Here is a 22,422-nt window from a genome sequence, read left to right as displayed (position 1 = left end):
TCCCCTCTGCCATCCAATTCTTTAATGCTCATTGAACCCATGAACACTACCTCACTTTTATTATTTTCTGATTTTGCACTATTTTTAACTTAACTATTTAATAAAAACGCTTGTACTTTTTTCTATATTATCGTGTATTGCATTGCACTGCTGCCACTAAGTTAACAAGTTCCAGAATGTTTCCCGGTGATATTAATTCTGATTTTTTTTCAGTAAAGCATTGACTTGGGATGCCCATGAGAAGTAAAGGTTGTAGATTGATAGTGCGGTCATTTGAAGTGAGATCAGACTCCATTGCGTTTACAGTCATGCAAATGTTTATAACCATGACTTGTGGATTCCAGTAGGAAACAAGGTGGACAGAAACTGGATTGAAGCTTTCTAGTGTAAATTGAGCTGCTGTAGATTTGTATGTTAATTTTACCTGATCTCTGAGAGGCAACCAGCAAAACTAAACTAAGGAACACCATTGTGAAACTACCTCATGGGTGGTTAGCCTAAGGGTACCAAAGAAGTATTTCTTGGCTGAAGTTATTGAATCATCCTGAGAAGCATGGATAGATAGGATTGCAACCAGTAAAATTACTTTTGTGAAACTGTACATGGAGATGAGATACAAGATGTTGGTATAAGCAATGGTGTTGGGAGGGCATGTGACTTGTTTCTTTAAATGATTATAACTTCAAAAGGTGATGAATTCTTTAATGCCAGAAAAAAAATAAGTGTATACTGTGGAAGAAAGAATGGTATGGGCTAAGAATGTTAATGAATGCCATTTGCCACCAAACATTGAAATCAAAGGTTGAAAGGTCCAATTTAATGTCAGAGAAATGAATGCAATATACATCCTGAAATGATTTTTCTTTGCAATAATCCACAAAAACGGAAGTGGCCCAAAGAATGAATGACAGAAAAACATAAGAGCCCCAAAGTTCCCCCCCCCCCCAGCTCCCCTCCCTCCTGTGCATAAGCGGCAGCGAGCAACCATTCCCCCCCCTCCCTCCACTGACAAAAAAAAGCTTTCAATGGCACCATCACCAAGCACTCAAGCGTGAGCAAAGCAATAGGAAAGACAGACTTGCAGTTACCCCTAAGACTTTGCATTACACCTGACATTCGACATACTGCAGATTCTCTCTCCCTAATAAGGGAGAAAAAGGTGTCTCCATTTTCCCAGTGAGTGGGAAGACACCAAACAACTTGCTAGTTTAAGGTGTTAGAAGTCTGTTCCGTCACTTTTTTTGAGCTCTGTGCCTGAAGATTGCAAAGGTCCCATGTCTTCGGGCCCACGGCAGATATCCTAACCCCCCCTGATGACAAATGGGTTTCTTGCTGTGACATCGACCCTCGATCTGCCTGCCTGTAGAGCCCCGAGATTTTGGGCTATCAAATTCGAGCTGGACTCGCAGGCTGAAGACACTCTCCTTGGGGTGCCGAACAATGGCCGGTCCTGAAACCCCGAGAACGGGCCCCATTCCTGAACGAACCAAAGTCAGCGTGTAACTCTAGGTCGGGTTTTCGAAAGAACCCTGAAAGGGAAAAATAGAGACATTAGAGATGGAAATAAAGCTGTTTTTGACAATGCAAGCAAAGGAGTAGCCATTTAGTGCCATCTTAACAGGTCTGCCTCTTTCTAGTAATTCTGGTGACGGTTGAGAATACTTGCTGTACTACTCTCATAGGGCTTCTGATTGTTCTGTGCCCTGCAGACCTGTCAACTTGGAATCCATTAATAACTGCTTTAGCCTATGGAAAATCTGGACTCTTCCATCCGTTAACCACATGAATCTGCCTCTATCAGGGTGCAGAAGGTCCAGGATGTTCTGGCTGTGTGAGCTTTCTTATTAACCTCAATTGGTTGAAACCTGTTAAAGACTACTCCAACATTATTTCCTATTTGCTCAAAACTAAATACTTTTGGCCTTAACTATCCTATTGGGTGGCAGGATAGAGATATGCCCCTAACAAAGGAGGTGAAGGCACTCTTTCCCTCTGCTACGTGAAGGTTACCCTTGGACAAGGTGTAACATCTGCTTAGCCCCTTGACTAGGGTCATGTGAAACCATGGGAGCAGTTGGCAGATGATTGTACGAGCAGCTGGTGCATACCCCAAGTCCTGGTTATGCGACCACTGATATCAGGCAATCTCTGAAGAGTATTGATAATGGCTGGGATCACCCTTCTTGTAAAGACATTGCCCAGGAGAAAACAATGTCAAGCCACTTATGTAGAAAAATTTTCCAAGAACAATTAGGGACATAGACCATGATAGCCCAAATTATATGACACATATAACAAAATTATCTTAATGAGACATGCTTCCTTACCACTGGGGCATCAGGAGTACCCAGCTCCAAGTCCACCATTAAGAAAAATCTGGTCATTAAAATTGGAGTCTTAAAGGCTCCCATAAGTCTACAGTAAAAATGTTTGAGTAACTGAACACTAATTAAATTTTAGGCATTATGGCAGATAATATAAATAACATTTATGTACATGCTGCTGAATAGCTTATGGTTGTGCTCGTGTTTGTTAAGTGACATAGTTCTGGGAAATTTAACTTTTGTATCCTAGTCAGTAAAAAAAACTGGAGGATCTGAACTAAACCTCACAGTTCCACTGAGATAGAACAGACAAAAAGTGTAATAACGTTTAAAAAAAAGCTGATTGACTAACGTTACAAAATATAACTTATGCAAAAAAGAGGATCATTAACTTTTGAACAACTGGCACTACCGAGCCCAAGTGATTGGAGGATAGAGCGCAAAAGGTCATATGAGGGTCAGCTGCCTCATATGACATAATTGAGCATTTTGAAGCAATTGTGGGTCTTTTTGTTCCCATTTTTTCCATTACAGTGACCGAGCAGTTACTCAGTTGTCATTTATGGAGGATTTTTAACTCTTCCTCAAAGCAATTACATTTATTTAAAGGGGCAGGAAAAACACTGCTACAGATTCTTGCTTTATCTTCTGATGTGATTCAAGCTTTTTTTTGTTGCAATCCTTATTTAATGTTTTTGTGTTATATTTGTGTTAAGTCACAAGCCCCGTTTTAAATGGTTGCTGATTCTGGGCACACTGTAGATTGAAGGAGAGGAGAGTATTGTCTTGCTTCAGCAGATGTCCCACCCACTGACCAGCAGTGCGGTAAAGTATGCCACGTGACTGCTGACGAATGCTGACAAGTGCTGTGGGCGGAAGAATAGACTAAGCTCAGAAAACCAGCAATGCAAGAAGTTTCCTTTCACCAAAAAAAAATATCCAGGACTATATGAAATAGCAGGTCAGTGGACTCAGCTTGTGTGTATACAAAAAGTGCTGTGATAGCTTTCTGTGTCAAACAAGGCTGTAGAATAGCAATACTTTAACACAATGATATTAAGTAAGGTTTTGCTAGGCTGTTATGGTTAACTATATCAGGAAATGGTGTAGCATTTTATAGGCTGCAACAGTGTGTTGTTGTGTCTCAGCACTCACATTTTAACTTTGTGTATTACCTTCCCTTTTATTTTCTATCCTTGTTTTGTTCAGTTTTTTCCCTACCCTTTCCCTCCTAAATTCCTTTCTGTGTCCTGTATCCTCAGACTGTCATTATTGATTTTTGTTTCAAGTGCTGGTGTAGCCATTGCCTGAATCACATTTGTGTTTGACTGTGAAAGGCTCACTTATGCAGAAGAGGCAAAAGGCACCTGCCCTTCTGACACAGTCACACTGTTGAGCCTGGTTAAATTTCTACCATGTCACCTCTGAATTTTTGATGTAGAATGTTGTTTGTTTCCATTTACGCTTTGGAGCTGAATGGAGTAGATTTTGGATGTGATGCATTACTTTGAGGATACCTACATAATTTGTGGCTAGCAGAAACTGCTTTTGCTTGGATCGCCATTTTAACAAGTAATCTATAAATTGGATAGCAATAAGGTCAGATACTAAACCATATTTTTCTGGATGGGTCTCATTGCGCATAAAACCCACAAGGTAATAGAGGACATACAGTCATGGATGTAAACACCAGTTGTACAGGTTTAGTTGAGCTTTTAAAGGAGAAGTGGTAATTTTGATGCTGCAACACTTCCTTAAAAATATATATACCCCACTTTTGAATTTGCTGGCATATCCATTAGAAAATGTCCTTGCACAAAGTTTATTTGCATCAAATTTAGAATGCTTTCAACTATTTTCAGAGCTACCAGAGACAAAGCCAGGGTCCCACTTGCATCTCACGATGTCCTAAAGTGCTTTGCACAATAATTTGTGTAATTGGAGTAAATGTATCACCTCAGATGATTTGCAAACAGCTAGACTAGGCAAACAACAGTGGGGGTGGATGAAGTATACTGTAGTTGATTTCTTTGTGGGGGTGGTTGATTAAATATTGACCAGGACATCAAGATTATTCTTACTTGAATAAACCTTCACAAACAAGAGAAAATCTGTAGATGCTGGAAACAAGCAACACTCACAAAACGCTGCAGGCCAGGCAGCATCTGTGGGGGATAAAAGTACAGTTGACGTCACTTTTTACGAAATGCCGACTGTACTTTTTTTCTATAGATGCTGCCTGGTCTAAGTTTCTCCAGCATTTTGTGTACATTTCTTGAAAATAAACCGTGGTATTTTGGGCTTGGTTCAGTACATCTTTCCAAGGATTGGAAGGAGAATCTCTTAATAATGAAGCACTTAATTTAAGACTGTGTTTGCAGTAATGCCTGAAATCCAAGACTTTTGAGCAAACTGATATTTTCTGTAGAGAAGTGAACTAGCATATACTTCAACCTAACTTGCTGAAAACCTCATTGCAAGGAGGACACGTGAACAGTCATTAAAGATGTCATTGCCCTGAACTTTTTAATGCCACTGGCTCGCTACAGTGCCTTTCTCACATGGTCAACTCCCATTTATCAGATCCTTCAGTCCTTTACCTCATTCCCTTCTCCATCCACCCTGAGTCATCTATCACCTGCCAGCTTGTACTCCTTCCCCTCTCACCCCCACCTTATTATCACTCTTTCCCATTTCTTTCCAGAAGAGGACCAGCCAAAAATGTCAACTGTTACCTCTCCATAGGTGCTGTCTGACCTGAGTTTCTCAAGCATTTTATGTGTTCTGAATTTCCAGCATCTGCAGAATCTCGTTTATCCCTGCTATACGTGTTAATATTAATTTTTAAAAAGTGATTTTGTTGTCCTATACTGCTTGGGACTTCCTTCCCAGTTCTACGTGTGGTTGAGACATAAAGGCTTTGAATGACCCAACAAGAAATTCATCTGGAAAAGCATGCCTTATGTAAACAGTTGGACAAACACTTGGCAACCCTCTAAGGTAGCTGTGGATGGTGAAATAGATCATGGGATTAAATATGTTTTGTGTGCGTGTATTTTCATTTAATTCTTTTCACAAGACCAAGCACTTCCACTATTTTCCAAACGCCTATTTTTTTTATTATCGTGACTACTCCCTTAGTGATAGAAAAGCTACAAATTAAAGGCACTTTATAAACTATGATGACTGTTGTAAATACTTCAGAAAGTAATGGTGCACAAGCTTAGGGAGGAGATTTTTGGAATGGTGCCCAAAGTCTAGTGGAAACAGTAGTTGTGAAGAGGGCTAAAAATAAATAGAGAAATCTAGGGTGCAGAGAGTCTTAATAGCCTGAATTGTGAAGCATACATCCAGCTTTTAAATACTTGGGTGTCATCTCTAAAGGACGGAGGAAAGGATGGTCTAAGTGGCCTGTTTCCAAGTGGTATGGCCTAAGGGTACAATAGACCGACCAGTACACTAGACAGTTTTGTAGAATCTGTAGCAGTGAATGTGGGCAAATACAAGGAGAGAATTTGAAGATTGAGGTGATGGAAAACAGCAAATGTAGCTCAATAACAGATGAATGATACTTCATGGGGGGAAAAGTATACCAACAACAGTGGATGTAACGTTCTCCTTCGGGTGTAACGAAACGCCGAATTTAACGTCCGGATAAACCACAGCCAATGCAAACCAGATCGCAGTAAGATTAACCATTTACTGTTCACTCTTCACATTAACATATGGTGAAAACTGTTGATAAAACAATACAAGATTGATACAGTATTTGTTCCTTCCTTAATATCACATTTCAAGTGTAAATACTTGCAAAGGTGACTATAACTACATTACACTAAGGTGCAGTATACAGGGAGAGTTTACCTGCTCCATTGACTACTTTAAATACACTTCCATGCAAACTATCCGCGACTCTTTAACTAACGAAAGCATAAACATTATCTACCGTCGTTACCTCTAACAGGATCAGCGTTAACATCTTAGTTCAATATATCGATTATCTATTAACTTACAGCGTTGCTCTCACTGTGATTTCTCATGCCTGCAAAACTGCTTGTGCTCAGGTGAGCCTCGTGGAAAGCCCCCACCCTCGCGCTAATTTCAAACCGGTGTTTTCCCACAAGACGCGGCGAAACCGGATGTGACGTCATCACATGCTGATATATTTTACATGCAATGAATATACTTTAAACACTAATTCTAACTAGAAAATACTATTGAATGAATTACTAAGCGAAAATATTATAAACTAAATAACTGTCGTAAAGACAGCACACTCCCCGCTTGACCTTCGTAAGGTCACAATGAGCAGAGTACAAAACTTAGTCTCTTAATCAGTCATTGGGTAGAAGTAGAATAACTTCTGTAACTGGCCCTTGGTAAATTTTTCACATCGCCTTGGTCGGTAGTCTTCAATTCGATCTTCCTGACATGTCCATCCTCGCTAGGGAATGTAGCAGTGATTCTGGCCATTGGCCAGCTGTTGCGGGTGGCTTGCTTGTCCCTGAGCAGGACTAAGTCTTCAACTTGAAGATTCCTTCGGGGTTCTGTCCACTTTTGTCTCTGTTGCAACAAAGGTAGATATTTTTGTCTCCAGCGAGGCCAGAACTGATTTGCCAGAGCCTGGACTTGTCTCCATTGCTTTGTGTACAAATCCTTGTCTGAGAAGTCTCCTGGTGGAGGAGGTGCTCCTGCCTTCTGCATAAGGAGCGTTGATGGCGAAAGTATAAAGGGGTTTTCTGGGTCAGAAGACACAGGTAGGAATGATTGTGCGTTTATAATGGCTGTGACCTCTGCCATTAGGGTGCACAGTACCTCGTGAGCCAATCGGGTGTGTTGCTGCATCTCAGGTTTCCTTTTCTGGGTTTTCCGTAAGGACGTGAACCGTTTGACTGCCTGCTCTTTGTTATCTGGTGAGCGCTGGCGTGGTTCTCTGAAGGGTAATGGGGCAACCCCATTATTTGCTTCATCTCTGAAGACCTTGGTGTCTTTGGGTTTTAAAGAAATGGTATCTTGAGCTGATTGTGCAAGTTTGTTTCCGTGCTCGGTTTGAACGAAAACTGACTGACCTAGCGTCTCTTCGGTTACTTTACGCTTGGTAATGTCTTGTTGTGCTTCTTTAGGGTACACCTCAGTGAGGCAGATCTCGGAACAAGAACGGCTTGACTGAGTTTGACCGCAAACTTCTGTACAGTTCGAGCTGACAATTGTTGTCCTGGAGTGAACCTCTCCCTCCCCGCCGTCCTGTTGTGGGGGTGAAGGAGCGTTGTCGGTTCTTTCATTCTTGACTTCATCACGGAGCCGTGAGGGTAAATTTCCTTCCTTGTATGGATGTGATGCAATCGTGACTCTCTGAGGTTCCTCGTAGCTGGGGAAGTTATCGAATACGTATGGAGAGGGGAGACGAGCCTGCCTGTCTATTTGAGATTGTACATAGTCGCTTGTGCGTTCCAGTCTGGTCCTTTCTAAAGTAGATCTTGCTTCGGTCAGATCACGCGACCCTTCAGCTTCTTCTATGTACTTTGCTTCCGCCATGGCAGCTTCTTCTTCTCTTTCTCGCTGCAGCACTTGCAACTTTGTCGATATTTTTGCCATTTCCAACTGGGTTTCGGCTTCTCTGGCGGCCTCTTCTCTTTGTCTGGCGGCCCTTTCGGCTTCTCTGGCGGCCCTTTCTTTCTGGATTTCGGCTTCTCTGGTGGCCAGTTTCATTTTCAAAACTGCTTCTTGTCTGGCGTAACGCAGTAGCACCTTGGCGGCTTCTGCCTTTCTGGCGGCCCTTTTGGCTTCTCTGGCAGCCAGTTTAATTTTCAAAACTGCTTCTTGTTTGGCGTAATGCAGTCGCACCTTGGCGGCTTCTGCCTTGGCTCTTGCCTGTGCGGACTTACTTGATGTCGTTCTACTGCCCTTGTCGCTGGGCGCCATCGACTTGATCCCGGATCGAGCTGACATTGCAGCACTTGGAACACCTGATAACGCCTGGGTGGGCTTACTTGATGTCGGTTTACTGCCCTTGTCGCTGGGCGGCGTCGACTTGATGCTGGATTGAGCTGACATTGCAGCACTTGAAACACCTGATAATGCCGCTTTTTCACTGTAACGTTCTCCTTCGGGTGTAACGAAATGCCGAATTTAACGTCCGGATAAACCACAGCCAATGCAAACCAGATCGCAGTAAGATTAACCATTTACTGTTCACTCTTCACATTAACATATGGTGAAAACTGTTGATAAAACAATACAAGATTGATACAGTATTTGTTCCTTCCTTAATATCACATTTCAAGTGTAAATACTTGCAAAGGTGACTATAACTACATTACACTAAGGTGCAGTATACAGGGAGAGTTTACCTGCTCCATTGACTACTTTAAATACACTTCCATGCAAACTATCCGCGACTCTTTAACTAACGAAAGCATAAACATTATCTACCGTCGTTACCTCTAACAGGATCAGCGTTAACATCTTAGTTCAATATATCGATTATCTATTAACTTACAGCGTTGCTCTCACTGTGATTTCTCATGCCTGCAAAACTGCTTGTGCTCAGGTGAGCCTCGTGGAAAGCCCCCACCCTCGCGCTAATTTCAAACCGGTGTTTTCCCACAAGACGCGGCGAAACCGGATGTGACGTCATCACATGCCGATATATTTTACATGCAATGAATATACTTTAAACACTTCTAATTCTAACTAGAAAATACTATTGAATGAATTACTAAGCGAAAATATTATAAACTAAATAACTGTCGTAAAGACAGCACAGTGGACTTTGGTCAGCTGATGTAGAAAGTTACTGGTGAATTTGCATGGGTGAAGTACCAAAGAAGACCTGAAAGGGGTCATGACCTGTGATGTTGAAGGTAGCACTTTTGTGAAAAGAATTGTTAAGCCATCAATGATAATTTTTTTCACTTCATATTCCCCAATCCAACCTGGTTCCTTGGAGTCAGATGCTCTTTGGCCCAATGGTCCGTGCTGACCACAGCATACTCCCTGATAATCCCAGTGGCCTGTGTTTGGCCCATAACCTTCCAAGTCCTTCTCCATGTATCTTAAATGCCTCTTAAATGTTTTAATTGTTCCTGCCTCAACTACTTCCTCTGGCAGCTCATTCCAGGAACTGACTACCTTCTGTGTTAAAGAAGTTACCTCTTTGGTCTCACTTAAATCGCTTCCCTCTTAACTGTGCTCTTTCATTTTGGATTCCCCAACCCTGGGGAAAAGACCTAGTCTGTACCTTCATGATTTCATAATCTACTATGAGATCATCCATAATTCTCCAAGGAATAAAGACCCAGCATAGCCAACATCTCTTTATAACTGGCCGTCTAGTCCAGGCAAAAGCTTTGAAAAGGAACATGCAGAGAATGTTGGAGGAGCTCAGCAGGTCAGGCAGCATCCATGGAAAGGAATAAGCTGTCAACATATTAGGCCAAGACCCTGGAAAGGGATGGGGAAGAAGCCAGAATAAGAAGTTGGCTGGGGTGGGGGGAATGGAAGAAATACAAGCTAGCAGATGATGTGTGAAGCCAGGTGAGGAAGAAGGTAGGTGGTGGAGGGGATGAAGTTTAAAAGCAGCAAGGTGAAAGGTAGAAAAGGTTAAGCACTGAAGAAGGAGATCTGTTAGAGTGGACCATGGGAGAAAGAAAAGGAGGAGGGGCATCAGTAGGAGGTGATAGGCAGATGAATAGAAGAGGTAAGGGAGAGCCAGTGTGGAGAATGGAAGAAGAGGGAGAAATTACCCAGTTAGAAATATCAGTGCTCATGCTATTAGGTTGGACACTACCCAGGCAGAATTGAGATGTTGCTCCTCCAACTTGAGTGGCTTCATTGTGGCAGAAGAGAAGTCCATGGGCCCACATGTTGGGATGGAGATGATCAACCACTGGGAAAACCTGCTTGTTGAGGACTGAGTGAAGTGCGGTCCCCCAATTTACATTGTGCCTCACCAATGTAGAGGAGGCTTCTTTGAGAGCACCAGATACAGTAGGTGTCTCAAACTTGCAGGTGAAGTTTTGTCTTAACAGGAAGGACTGTTTGCAGTCCTGAACGGAGATGAGAGAGGAGGTGAGTAGGCAGTTGTAGCACTTCTCCCACTTGCAGGGATAAATAATAGGAGGAAATGTAGTGGGGAATGATGAAAGGAGAAGGGACTCTTTATAAATCTCTTCTGTATTCTCTTCAGATTGACAGTGACTTTCCTCAAAGTGACCAAAACTCCACACAATACTTTATACACTCTGGTAAAAGCTCCTTTCATGGATCACCTTGCTTCTCTCTATACTTCCAGTAAGAACTTCAATCTTTTGACTTCTGTTTGTTAAAGTATTGTTGCTGATTTTCCTAATCATACCCTTGCCTCCATCTGTGGAATCTTTGGTCCTCATTAAAACCATTATTCTGTCTGAGCTTAGAAGTAGCTCATGTACAACTCGGAGCCCTTGGCTCAAATAAATTCGATTTGAATGAATATGGTTGACATTGCTTGAGACGTTCACCAGAAATGCTGGGCTCAGATCTCCTATCAAAATTGGTTATCATTTACTATCATCCTGAGCTACATGCAAAATTGCTTTTTTCTCTTTGTGTTAAATCTGTTATCTATCCTCAATTTAAAAAAAAGGAAACTCATTTCTTTGTCACTGAAATAGAATGCATCCAAGCAGATACTTTGCCATTCCCCTTTTCTTGCCCTGGCCCATGATGCCATAAAGGCATTTCCTACCTTGGTCGTAGTCCTTAAATTTATCTTGTTCCTTTTCTACCTCCATGTCCTCTGCAAACTGCCCCCACCTGTGAAATTGTTTCTTAGTCCTTCTCTGTTAACTGTGAAACACCGTTTCATCAACTTCCCTTCCAGGCCCCTGATGTAGGCACTTATTTTTTTCTGTTCCGATGTCTGTTGCTATCTTGGTATAACATTTTACTTTTTGTTTAAAAAGAAGATTAAAGCTTAAATTTAAAAGGCTTATCCAACCTTCCTTTCCTCAAGCTAGTGCATGTGTGATACCTCTTATTCTTACGCATGTTACTCAGATATAATTTTATGAAGAACCTCAATCAGATCCCATCCCTGCTCTAGTACTAAAACATTTCATAATTTCCTCTGGACCTATGTCACTGTTCAAGTGGGTGCATCACATCTCTCTGTGATGGTCAGTCTGGTTCAACATATTTGGAATATACACATGGTGGCCATTTTGTTAGGTGCCGGAGGTAGCTGCTGTTGTAGCCCATCCGCCTCAATATTTCATGTGTTGTGCATTCAGAAATGCTCTTCTGCACATTACTGTTGTAACATGAGTTGTTTGAGTTGCTGTCGCCTTCTTAAACCAGTCTGACCGTTCTGATCTGACCTCTCTCATTAACAAGTTGTTCTAAACTAATTGTTAATCCTCTTATTAGACATACTCTGAGAATATGAATCATCTTTTCCTACCTTCTATGCAAGACTTAACATTTCATGATTGGTACAGAAAGGGCATTAGGTGCTTTGAAGATCTTTTCATAGATAATCGTTTTGCAACTTTTCAATAACTCTCTGTAAAGTTTAATCTACCTAATACCCATTTCTTTAGCTATCTTCAAATTAGACATTTCATTAACCCTTTATTGTCTAATTTTCCTGAGATGCCGAAGAAAAACGTTGTGGACCTGTTTCTTTGTATTAATCCATTGAGCAAAGGCTTAATATCTTTTATTCGTGATAAATTAGTAACCTTGAGGTGAGCCCTCTTTGATAAAATTAGAACTGCTTGGGAGCATGATCTAAATATTTCTTTATCTGATGCAGTTTGGGATTCAATTCTTAAGTCAGTTAATTCAACTTCTTTATATGCTCGCCACTGTCTTTTACAGTTTAAGGTTGTACATAGGGCTCATATGTCTAAAACTAAATTGTCGTGGTTTTATCCTGACATTAGTCCTGTTTGTGATAAGTGTAAAGGTGGTGAGGCTTCTCTTATCCATATGTACTGGGCTTGTCCTAGTCTAGAGAAATTTTGGAGAGAAGTTTTTTTTATCTTTATCCCATATTCTTAATTGCCACTTACAACCTAACCCTCTGATTGCCCTTTTTGGTACCTTGGGTGAGGCAGACATGCATTTGAGTCCGACTAAACGCCGAACATTATCTTTTGCCTCTATTTTGGCTAGATGCTTAGTTCTCCTTAGGTGGAGAGATGTTGCCCCACCCACTCATGCTCAATGGCTTAATGATGTTATGTCCTGTTTAGATCTTGAAAAAATTCATTACTCACTTCTTAATTCAGATATAAAATTTCAATAGGTGTGGGGACCTTTTCTTGAATATTTTTATAACTCTTTAGATTAAGCTTATTCTTTTTAATCCCTTACTTTCAGCTTTTTTTTCCCCTCTATGTTTTATGGTTTCTTTTTGATCGAAATTACATTATAGTTTTTGTAGTAGGCGTTATTATTCTATTTATGTTTACAGTTTGGGGGTGGGGGTTGAATGATTTTTTTTACATATTGTAATGGTTGGCCTGGAGTTTCTTAGTGGGATGGAGGGATGGATACTATATATGATTTTATTCTGAGTGCTGTTTCCTTATTGTTATGAATTATACAATTGATACGTTTATTTTGCACTGTATTAATTCTCATTTTGCTGGTTTTTTTCTTTGTAGTTGGTTTGTAGAAATGCATAAAAAAGCAATAAAAAAACAAGTTTTTTTTGCCCATAGAACTGAAGCCTACTGAATTTTTGTTTTGTTTATTGCATCATTCTCTGTAAGCTCTAGAGCAGCTTTTCTCAACCTTTTTGCTCTGGAAGAATCCTTGAGGTAATTTTCAGGTCTCAGGAAACACCTGTGTGGAAAAAAAAAATTATATATGCATCTCACGGTATGCAGCGTGATCAGTCAGTTGTAGATATAATAATCCAAAAATAATTGTCAATGCTGTTTTGAATAGATAATGAATTTTTAGCAAATCTCTTGGGGAGGGAAAAACAGGTAGTTAGGCTTAGCTTACCTTTCATAAATTTTAAAATCTCATCAGGCAAACATAATAAATTTCTGTTAAATAACTGGCTAAAGCCAAAATGGGATTATCTTCTTCTAAAGATGGACTTGATAGATTTAATGTAAATGAAAGTTGTAAATTGACAACATGAAAATTTATTGACAATGTTGAATAGCAAATTTACTAAAAACAGTAAGCCAAAGCAATATGAAGGAAAATATAGCCTAAGACATAATTCTATACAAGACTTCGGAAAAAACATTTTCATACTAAGTAACATGATCAGACTCAAGTATAGGCATAGCATGTGAAATCTGTGCTTGTTTTTTGTTGCACGAATACACTCAATTCTGGGTTGGACTTGAGATAAGCACACAAGGATTTCATCGTCAACAGAAGTGAGACAATTTCTTACTTCTTAAACAAGAAAAGGCTTGATCACACACACAAGTTGAAAACTGCAGCAAAATGTTCATTGCTTTCTTATGAATGGCAAGATACTCTTCTTTCAGATACCCAGAACTTGTCCAGGGGCAGGTTGGTAAATCTCATCTTGAGTGCACGATCAGAGTGCAGCTCACAAAGTTCTTCTCCGCTCAAAGTCAAGTTCTCAGGTTGAACAGAAGATTCAGAGAAAGGGTCCCTCACCTGGTCATGCACTCTCCCCCAGTTTTTCTAGGTGGTTTTCAATCAGACTTGAGACTTTCTGATTCTCTTCCTCACTCTCAAGCCCAAGCAGCAGTGGAAACATTTCAAAACACGAACACGAGAAAATCTGAAAATGCTGGAAATCCCAGCAACACACACAAAATGCTGGTGGAACACAGCAGGCCAGGCAGCATCTATAGGAAGAAGTACAGTGGACGTTTCAGGTCAAGACCCTCCGTCAGGACTGACGGAAAAAGGAGATAGTAAGAGATTTGAAAGGGGGAGAGGGAGACCCAAAATGATAGGAGAAGACAGGAGGGGGAGGGATGAAGCTAAGAGCTGGGAAGTTCCGCCAGAGGAAGCAGGATCTCCCAGTGGCCACACATTTTAATTCCATGTCCCATTCCCATTCCAATATGTCTATCCATGGCCTCCACTACTGTCAAGATGAAGCCACACTCAGGTTGGAGGAAGAACACCTTATATTCCATCTGGGTAGCCTCCAACCTGATGGCATGAACATTGATTTCTCTACCTTCCATTAATGCCCCTCCTCCCCTTCTAACCCCATCCCTAATTTTTAATTTTTAAAAATTATATTTTTTCTCTCTTTCCCTCTCAATATCTCCTTGCCTGTTCTCTATCTTCCTCTGGTTCTGTCCTCCCCCTTACTTTCCTCCAAGGCCTTCTGTCTTATGATACTCCCCCCTTCTCCAGCTTTGTATTCCTTTTGTTAATCAACTTCCAAGCTCTTAGCTTCATCCCTCCCCCTCCTGTCTTCTCCTATCATTTCAGATCTCCCCCTCCCACTTTCAAATCTCTTTTTTTCTGTTAGTCCTATCGAAGGGTCTCGACCGGAAATGTAGACTGTACTTCTTCCTGTAGGTGCTGCCTGGCCTGCTGTGTTCCACCAGCATTTTGTGTGTGTTGCAAACATTTCAAGATTTCCCTTTGCAACATGATTTTTCCAAAGATTGTTTCCTTTTAAATACAGAAATCTTGTCACTTGAAGTCAAAACATTTTCTCCAGGGCCTTGAAGAGACTTGTTCAACTGGATCATATGATGGAAAATGTCTAAGTAGGCTAGTTTCTGTAGCCATTCTTCACCTTCAAAGTACTTAGCAAAATCTGGCCTACTATTTTCTTGAAGGTACTTCTGCAATTCACCTTTCAGCTCAAACACCCTACTGAGAACTCTTCCTCTGCTAAGCCACCAATATGTAGCAGGGGATTGGTGTGGTCTGCATTTGTTTTGAGATTCTGTTGGCCGTTGAAAATAATCAGTATTTCAAAATGTAATTTGGCAGTGATTTGTAGTTAAGGGTCTTTTCAATTTTGCCGGAGCCATTGCTGCATTTGTGAGTTGCTTGCCACGGACTAAGCCCAATGGAAAAGGACAACTTGGATCCCCAGTCCATTAAGACCCATAGTTTTTATTGTAAAGGTGGAGTTTTTTTCTGTTTGTTGTTGCACTAGTGCAGTAAAATGACTCAGAAGATTGGAATTCTTCGTCATTAACCTCAGAATTGTCCGTAGGCTTAGGCCTAGAATCCTGCTCACCTCCTCTTCAAAAATAGCCACATTGGACCGTCAGACGTGTAAAACATTTTTACACGGGGAGAGGGTGATGTCACAGCCCAAATTGGGCGAGTCCATTCAGTGCTCGGAAAACACACTTCATGCTTTTCATCAGACTAGTGTCGCGTTGTGAGAAGCTCAGAAACAATGTTTACTCTTTTTTTAAATCGCGATCTCTCACGGGGCCCTAGGTTGAGAAACCCTGCTCTAGAGACTGTGGAAATACCAGGAGACCAGCATTTTAAGATGTGCAAACCACTCAGTTTGGCACCAACAATCATTTCATGCTCATATTTACTTGGATCACGTTTCTTCCCCATTCTGATATTTGGTCTGAACAACTGAACCTCTTGACCATGTCTGCATGCTTTTGTGCATTAAGTTGTTGACATGATTAACTGATTAGATATTTGCATTAATAAGCAGTGGACCAGGCACACTTAATAAAGTGGCCAGTGAGTGTATAGCTGTGATTTTTCTTTTTCTTTTTTGTTGTATAAGTCGAGCTGCTACCCAGCCGCTCCAGTGACCTGGTTCAATCCTGACTCTACTTGTATTTAATTTGCATATTTTGCTAATGATTGAATGGGTTGCTTTAAGTGCTCTGGTTTTCTCCCACATTCCAAACGTGGGTTGGCTGTAAATTGTTCCTGTTGTGAAGATGTTTTAGAATTGCGGGAAGGGGTTGGGTTGATAAGGATATGGGTAGAAAAACATGAAGTACACTGCAGTTGCTGTGGTCAAAGCAACACGTACAACACGCTGGAGGAACTCAGCAGGTCGGGCAGCATCCGTGGAAATGAACAGTCCTGATGAAGAGTCTCTGCCCGAAACATTGACTGCTCGTTTCCACGGATGCTGCCCGACCTGCTGAGTTCCTCCAGCGTGTTGTATGTATTGGGTAGAAAAAAGTGGGATTAGTGTAAATGTGTTCTTCAGGTTTGGTCTGGATATTGGGTTGAAGGATCTGTTTCTATTACTTTATAACTCCACTCCGCTTTATGGGAGTAATTTTGCAAACTGTCCAGAAGTGGTTTTGGAACAGTATTTCTGCTCAACTTTTTGAGCAATTGGGGTCAGGCTATAAATGCTTTGCTATCAGTACTCGTACCTCTGGATTAAATAGGCAAATTGATTATCTCCTGTTTGAACAGCACACACAAAATGAAGGATCCTGATGAAGGATCTCGGTCCAAAATGTTGGGGGTTTATTCCCCTCCATTGATGTGGCCTGTCTTGCTGAGTTCCTTCAGCATGTTGTGAATGTTGTTCATCATTTCTAGCATCTGCAGAATTTCTTGTGCTTAATTCCTCTTTTGAGTTTTGGTCTTAAATGGGTGCGGTTTTGTGATGGCCTTGTCCATTTGCTGTTCGCTGCTGGGCATACCTGTCAAAACCCATTGTATGGAGGCAAGGCCGTGTATGGGTAGCAGAGGGGGCACTGAACTCACCTAGATGAGAACCTTTTTATACATTTGAGCGAAAGGTTTCCAATTCAGCTGACAAATTAAAAGAAATAGACCGCGATGGCTGTGAAGATGGCCAATTTTACATAATGAAGTACTGAAAGTCATTGTATGGCTCTAGATAGTTGCAGATATGGTCTTCCATATTACAATATTTTAAGTATAATTTGAAGTGTGTTAAGTCAACTGTGTCTTGATTAATTCTTAAATTTAGATCTTGGGTCTTTGCAACCCAGGAAGGATATGTGTAGGGCCCCTGGCTAGCAGGTTCCTGTTCTTGCATGGCCACCAATGCTAGCCGTTCCTCAACTGTGTGCTTGGAATTCACTTAGTACCTTATTTTTGATCTGAAGATATATTCATGTCAGGAAATGCAGGTGAAACGTTGATAGATTGCTAGATGAAGATACTATCTCTTCAAATATGACCTGTCTGACATTCTTTTGTAACTTCTGGTCATTGTTCTTTGAGTGCTGCCAGAAGCCTCGATTCGATGTACAGTTATTATCAGGGTTTGTATGCATTGTACAACCCTGAGATTTGTCTTCCCCACTGACAGCCACGGGGTGAAAAAAAACAGGTCAATGGAACCTGCTCACGAGAAAACATCAAACCCCACCCAAAAAAGGGAAAGCGCAGAATATAAAGCACAATCAAAAAGCATATTTCAGTTCAGCTCAGTGTTCTTTATCTGCAGGCCACCCTGATTCAAAAATTGCCCAAAAATAGGAACAAAAAAATAGTGACCGGACAGTAGTATACAAATTAGACTCCAATGTACAAACTACATTGATTAAACCTAGCCTGTGTGGAGGGAGAGGGTGTGATTATTCAAACGCAAAGACCTATCCCTCAGGAACAGAAAGTGAGCAGAAATTGGGCGAGGGGTGAGAGAGAGACCTCCACACTCTGACACCATCCTCCAGCAACAACGAGCGAGTGGCTGGTAGATGGCACTGAATGCACAGTCGCCTCACATCCGCCTCGATGATTTCAATCATCCTCTGTGTTATGATCAGCGAGTAAACTAGTGCGTCATTGTGTACTGGATATTGTTTTTGTAGGAGTGACTGTATGGTACTGAATGGTAGGAAGTGTGTAGAAATATTTTTTTATTTGATTTCTGTTTGATTTCAGCTACTTTCTTGAGGATGTATAATGGTTCACTTCTGGTAACTTCTGTTCTGTTCTGTGTTGAAACAGGATAGTAACTTATTTATAGAGCACTTTTCATATAAACAACATAGCTCCAAGTGCTTTACCATGGGATAGTGCAAACGTAAATTTGAAATATTAGTTAAAAGCAAGGTTAAATAAATGGGCTTTGAGCTGGTGTTTAAAAATGCCATCTGAGTCTGTATCCCTTATATTTTTAGGTATTTAGTTGCACAGTTTTGGGGGCATGGTTTTTGTTTTTTTATAAAAAAAAACTGACTTGCCACTTTTCTTTTGTGGGACAATGTTTAAATTTAAGAGTTTGAGCAGATTCAGAAAATAAAAATGATTCTGTGATGTACTTCAGTCTCAGAGCATTGAGAACTTCAAAAACAAGTCAGAGAAATTGGAAATAAATTTAAAAATATACAGGAAGGCAGTTCATAGTATTTGGGACTAAAGTGATATGGTCCCCTCATCCTGCTTTTAGTTAAATTTGAATTGACTTTATTTCTTACATTCTTAACATACACATGTAAAAATCTTTATGTTGCATTTCTCTAAATGTGCCATGTACAGTCATAGTAATTTATAATAAACAGAGCAGTCAATGTAACATAAAAATACACTCAAATTAGTGTAAGTTAGTCAGTCTGATGGCCTGGTGGAAGAAGCTGTCCTGGAGCCTGTTGGTCCTGGCTTTTATGCTGTGGTACCGTTTCCCAGATGGAAGCAGCCAGAATAGATTGTGGTTGGGGTGACTTGGATCCCCAATGATCCTTTTCTCACACCTGTATTTGTAAATGTCCTGGATTATGGGAAGTTCACAACTACAGATGCGCTGGGCTGTCTGCACCACTCTCTACAGAGTCCTGCGACTAAGGGAAGTACAGTTCCCATACCAGGCAGTGATGCAGCCTGTCAGGATGCTCTCAGTTGTGCCCCTGTAGAAAGTTCTTGGGATTTGGGAGGCCCACACAAAAGTGTAAGAGTGGTACTCTGAATGAGATGGTGATGTTACAGGCATCAGATGGTGAGTAGTCAAGCATCTCTTTTAGAATTATTCATCTGGAAAAAAAAGTAACTTAATCAAAATAATTATTTCTGTATAATTGTTGGGGAAAATATAACTCTTATTACTTTGTCATGATTTTATCATCCCTACATCCTGGCATCGAGTAGATTCATGAGTTGAAAATTTTCAAGGCAGATCTGCGTTGTTGATCTACTTCTGTGCCATTCTGGGGCAGTTTTCCTTGTACAACAGAATTTATAGGCAGGTGTCATTCAAATGTTCTCCCAGCATATATAGCTAGCTTTTGTTACGTTATTTTCAGACTCTCCTTCAAAGATTCATAACTGTATTTCCAGTGGTAAGTTACAGTTACATTGTTATGTATGTTAAGCACTGTATTAAATGTTTTTTGCACAAGCACAGTTGGTGTGGGAAGAAACTGAAACCAGGCACCTTTGGCTGATCACTGAAATTTCAGGCATTCTCACCATTACGGGTGTTCTGGTATGAGAATCTCAACCACATCTCTCATGTTGTCTGATCCCATTGACATTCATAATGGCTTCAACTGTTCCCCCGTGCATGTTTCAAATTTTCCTTGTGCTTTCCTGGCTTTTCTGCTGTATGCATTAAATGACAAATTGGATAGATGTCTGTGGTTGTCCGAAAGTGAAATCTGTTCCCCACAAGTTGTTTGAAAATTGATATGGGGCATTTCAGCATTCAGCAATTTACCTGAAGGCTATACTTTAATTTGATTCACATACATCATTGTACTTTCATCTATTCTGTTGAATACCATATTTTTTCAAATCCCAGTAGGCAAGGACGAATTCAGATTATCATCCCTGCCTGTTGGTATTCAAAAAAATGAAATTATGATATTCAACAAAATAGATGACACCAATCAGAAGACTTAAGTATGTATTTTTTCTTTTGTTCAGATGGCAGGCACAAGTGTAAGGTTACTGACAGCTGCTTTACCCTCTGGTCATTTTTGAGTTAGTGCTCCATGCTAAACAAAATTTCCATGTTCTCTCCCTGCTTCAAGGATCACCAGTAACTCTGTTTGCATTGTGCCTGTATTTTCATATGAACTTGTTCATCACTTGTTTAAGTTGGACAGTGGGGTTCAATTCCTGCAACTGGAGTTCTGTAACATTAATTTCAATGAATGGCAGTTTTTAAAGTATGTGATTGTATTCACATTCTTGCAATTTGCAGAGACTTGCTTGCCTGAAAGCATATTCAATGAAAAGTTGGAGGAAAATATCCGTCCCTTAAGCATCATGCAAAGTCATTCTTGAAGAAGCAATCTTTTTTAGATAACAGAACAAGAATAGAATTCTCCTTCCAACCCTTCCCCACCCTCATTTCTGCACTCAACAGATTTTTCAGTGCAAGTTTTGTCACTTTCAAAGAAAAAGATTCCACCACTGGACATTTTGTCCTCTACGCTCTTTCAGCATTTTACAGGGACGGTTTCCTGCATGACTCCACATTTCCATTTCCACCAACTGCAACATCAACCCTTCTGGAGAAAGGAGCATTCACTTGCTTTTCTGATCTAGCGTATAGCATTCACCATTCAACCATATGCATGTTGCTCTCAATTTCCATCTCTTTTGTGTACAGCATTCAGTGTTGACAATGTGGTCTCCTCTATGTTGGTGAAACCAAATGGAAATCGAGAGATTACTTTGTAAAGCATCTGCGTTCAGGCCATAGAATGGACCCTGAGCTTCCTGTTACCTGCCACTCTTAATTTCCCCATCCCTCTCACTTTGACCTATTGGTCACTGCATCCTTGAGGAAAGTCGGCTCATAGCCATCTGGACTCAATGTTGAATTCTACAGTTTGAGGTGATGGTTTCTCGGTCTGTATAAAGTCATACTCAGTTAATTTTACGCTCTTAGAGTAGAAGACCTATTATATTTTTTGTGACACTCTGGCTCTGATTCATTCACTGACCAGATTACCTCTGATATGATTTCACCCTATTAGAGATGTCCCTGTCACACACTCTCCCTGCAGTTTAACAAATTGCTTTTGTCTCCTTTATAGTTCTAACAAAGTATCTGCAATCTGGAACTTTAACTCTGTGACTTTATTGTCTCTTCCCACAGATGCAGCCTTATAGACTCTTTCCAGCACTTCTTGTCTCTTTTAGATTTCCAGCATTTGCAGCATTTTGTTTTTGATTGTCATGGGCAATAAATGCTGGCCTGGCTAAGTGCCACCATTGAGATCCAAGCAGTAAAACCTAGAAATGATTATTGCCATGTTAAATGTATTTGTGTGGCAGCTGCCTCTCTGGGAAGAGAGTGATCCTCTTTTAATCCTGCTTTAGAGAGCAGATTTTCGTATCAGCTCTGAGTTTGGCTTGTACGTGGCCCTAAAGCTGAGAAGCAGTCTAACAACACACTCAACCCTTTTATTGTATTACAAAGTTTTCTCAAGATAAACCAATGTTTTTTCTTTCATGCATTAGGCAAAATATTTGTGTATTACATAGAACACTGATCAGTACAACACAGGGACAGCCTCTTATAAACCTTTATCATATTTCCCCTCAGCATCCAGAGAAAACAAAGCCACTTTATCTAACCTCCTGTTATAGCATGTGCCCTCTAATCCAGGCAGCATCCTGGTAAACCTCTTCTGCACCCTCTCCCCAGCCTAACAAGAGATTTTTTAAATAAAGCTGTAACATAACTTCTTGACCTTTGAACTCAATGCCTTGGCTAAGGCAAGGCAAGCATGCCATGTGCCTTCTTAACCATCCCACCATCCTGTGTAGCTACTTTCAGAGAGCTATGAACTTGGACTCCAAATCCCTCTAACACTATTAGGGATCTTGCCCTTAACAGTGTACTGTCTCTTTACGCTTGACCTCCCAAGGTGCAACACTTCACATTTGAAACCAAATCAAGTTTAATATTACTGGAGTATGTTGTGAAATTTGTTGTTTTGTGGGAGTAGTGCATTGCAATACATAATTACTATAAATTACAGTGTGTGTGTGTATATAAATATATGTGTATGTGCATATATATGTGTATAGTATATATAAACGTGTGTATATATACATATATGTCAAGGCTTTGGAGAGAGTGCAGAAGAGGTTTACCAAGATGCTGCCTGGATTAGAAGGCACATGACTTGGCCTGCATAAAGCTATGCTGGCTCTCCCTAATTAGACCATGGTTTTCCAAATTCTCATAAATCCTCTCCCTAAGAATTTT

At 40.6% G+C, this 22,422-nt stretch overlaps 1 protein-coding gene across 11 annotated transcripts in view; it reads left to right on the top strand.

The window, feature by feature from the left end:
- Nucleotides 1-22,422, top strand: part of LOC132398146 (Krueppel-like factor 8) — a 178,880-nt gene that overhangs the window by 6,416 nt on the left and 150,042 nt on the right. For 6 of the 11 annotated variants that reach the window (XM_059977189.1, XM_059977178.1, XM_059977185.1 and 3 more), the window contains exon 1: nt 3,165-3,285. The exons of the other annotated variants lie outside the window; for them this stretch is intronic. The gene's annotated coding sequence lies outside the window, so the exon portion shown is untranslated. Of the gene's footprint in view, nt 1-3,164; nt 3,286-22,422 lie in introns of those variants that run through there. 11 annotated transcript variants of the gene reach the window in all.

Source organism: Hypanus sabinus, chromosome 8, assembly GCF_030144855.1.
Source record: "Hypanus sabinus isolate sHypSab1 chromosome 8, sHypSab1.hap1, whole genome shotgun sequence".
In the NCBI taxonomy this organism is placed as follows: Eukaryota; Metazoa; Chordata; class Chondrichthyes; order Myliobatiformes; family Dasyatidae; genus Hypanus; species Hypanus sabinus.
Note: the sequence above shows the minus strand (reverse complement) of the source record. Positions and strands in the feature narration are given on the sequence as shown.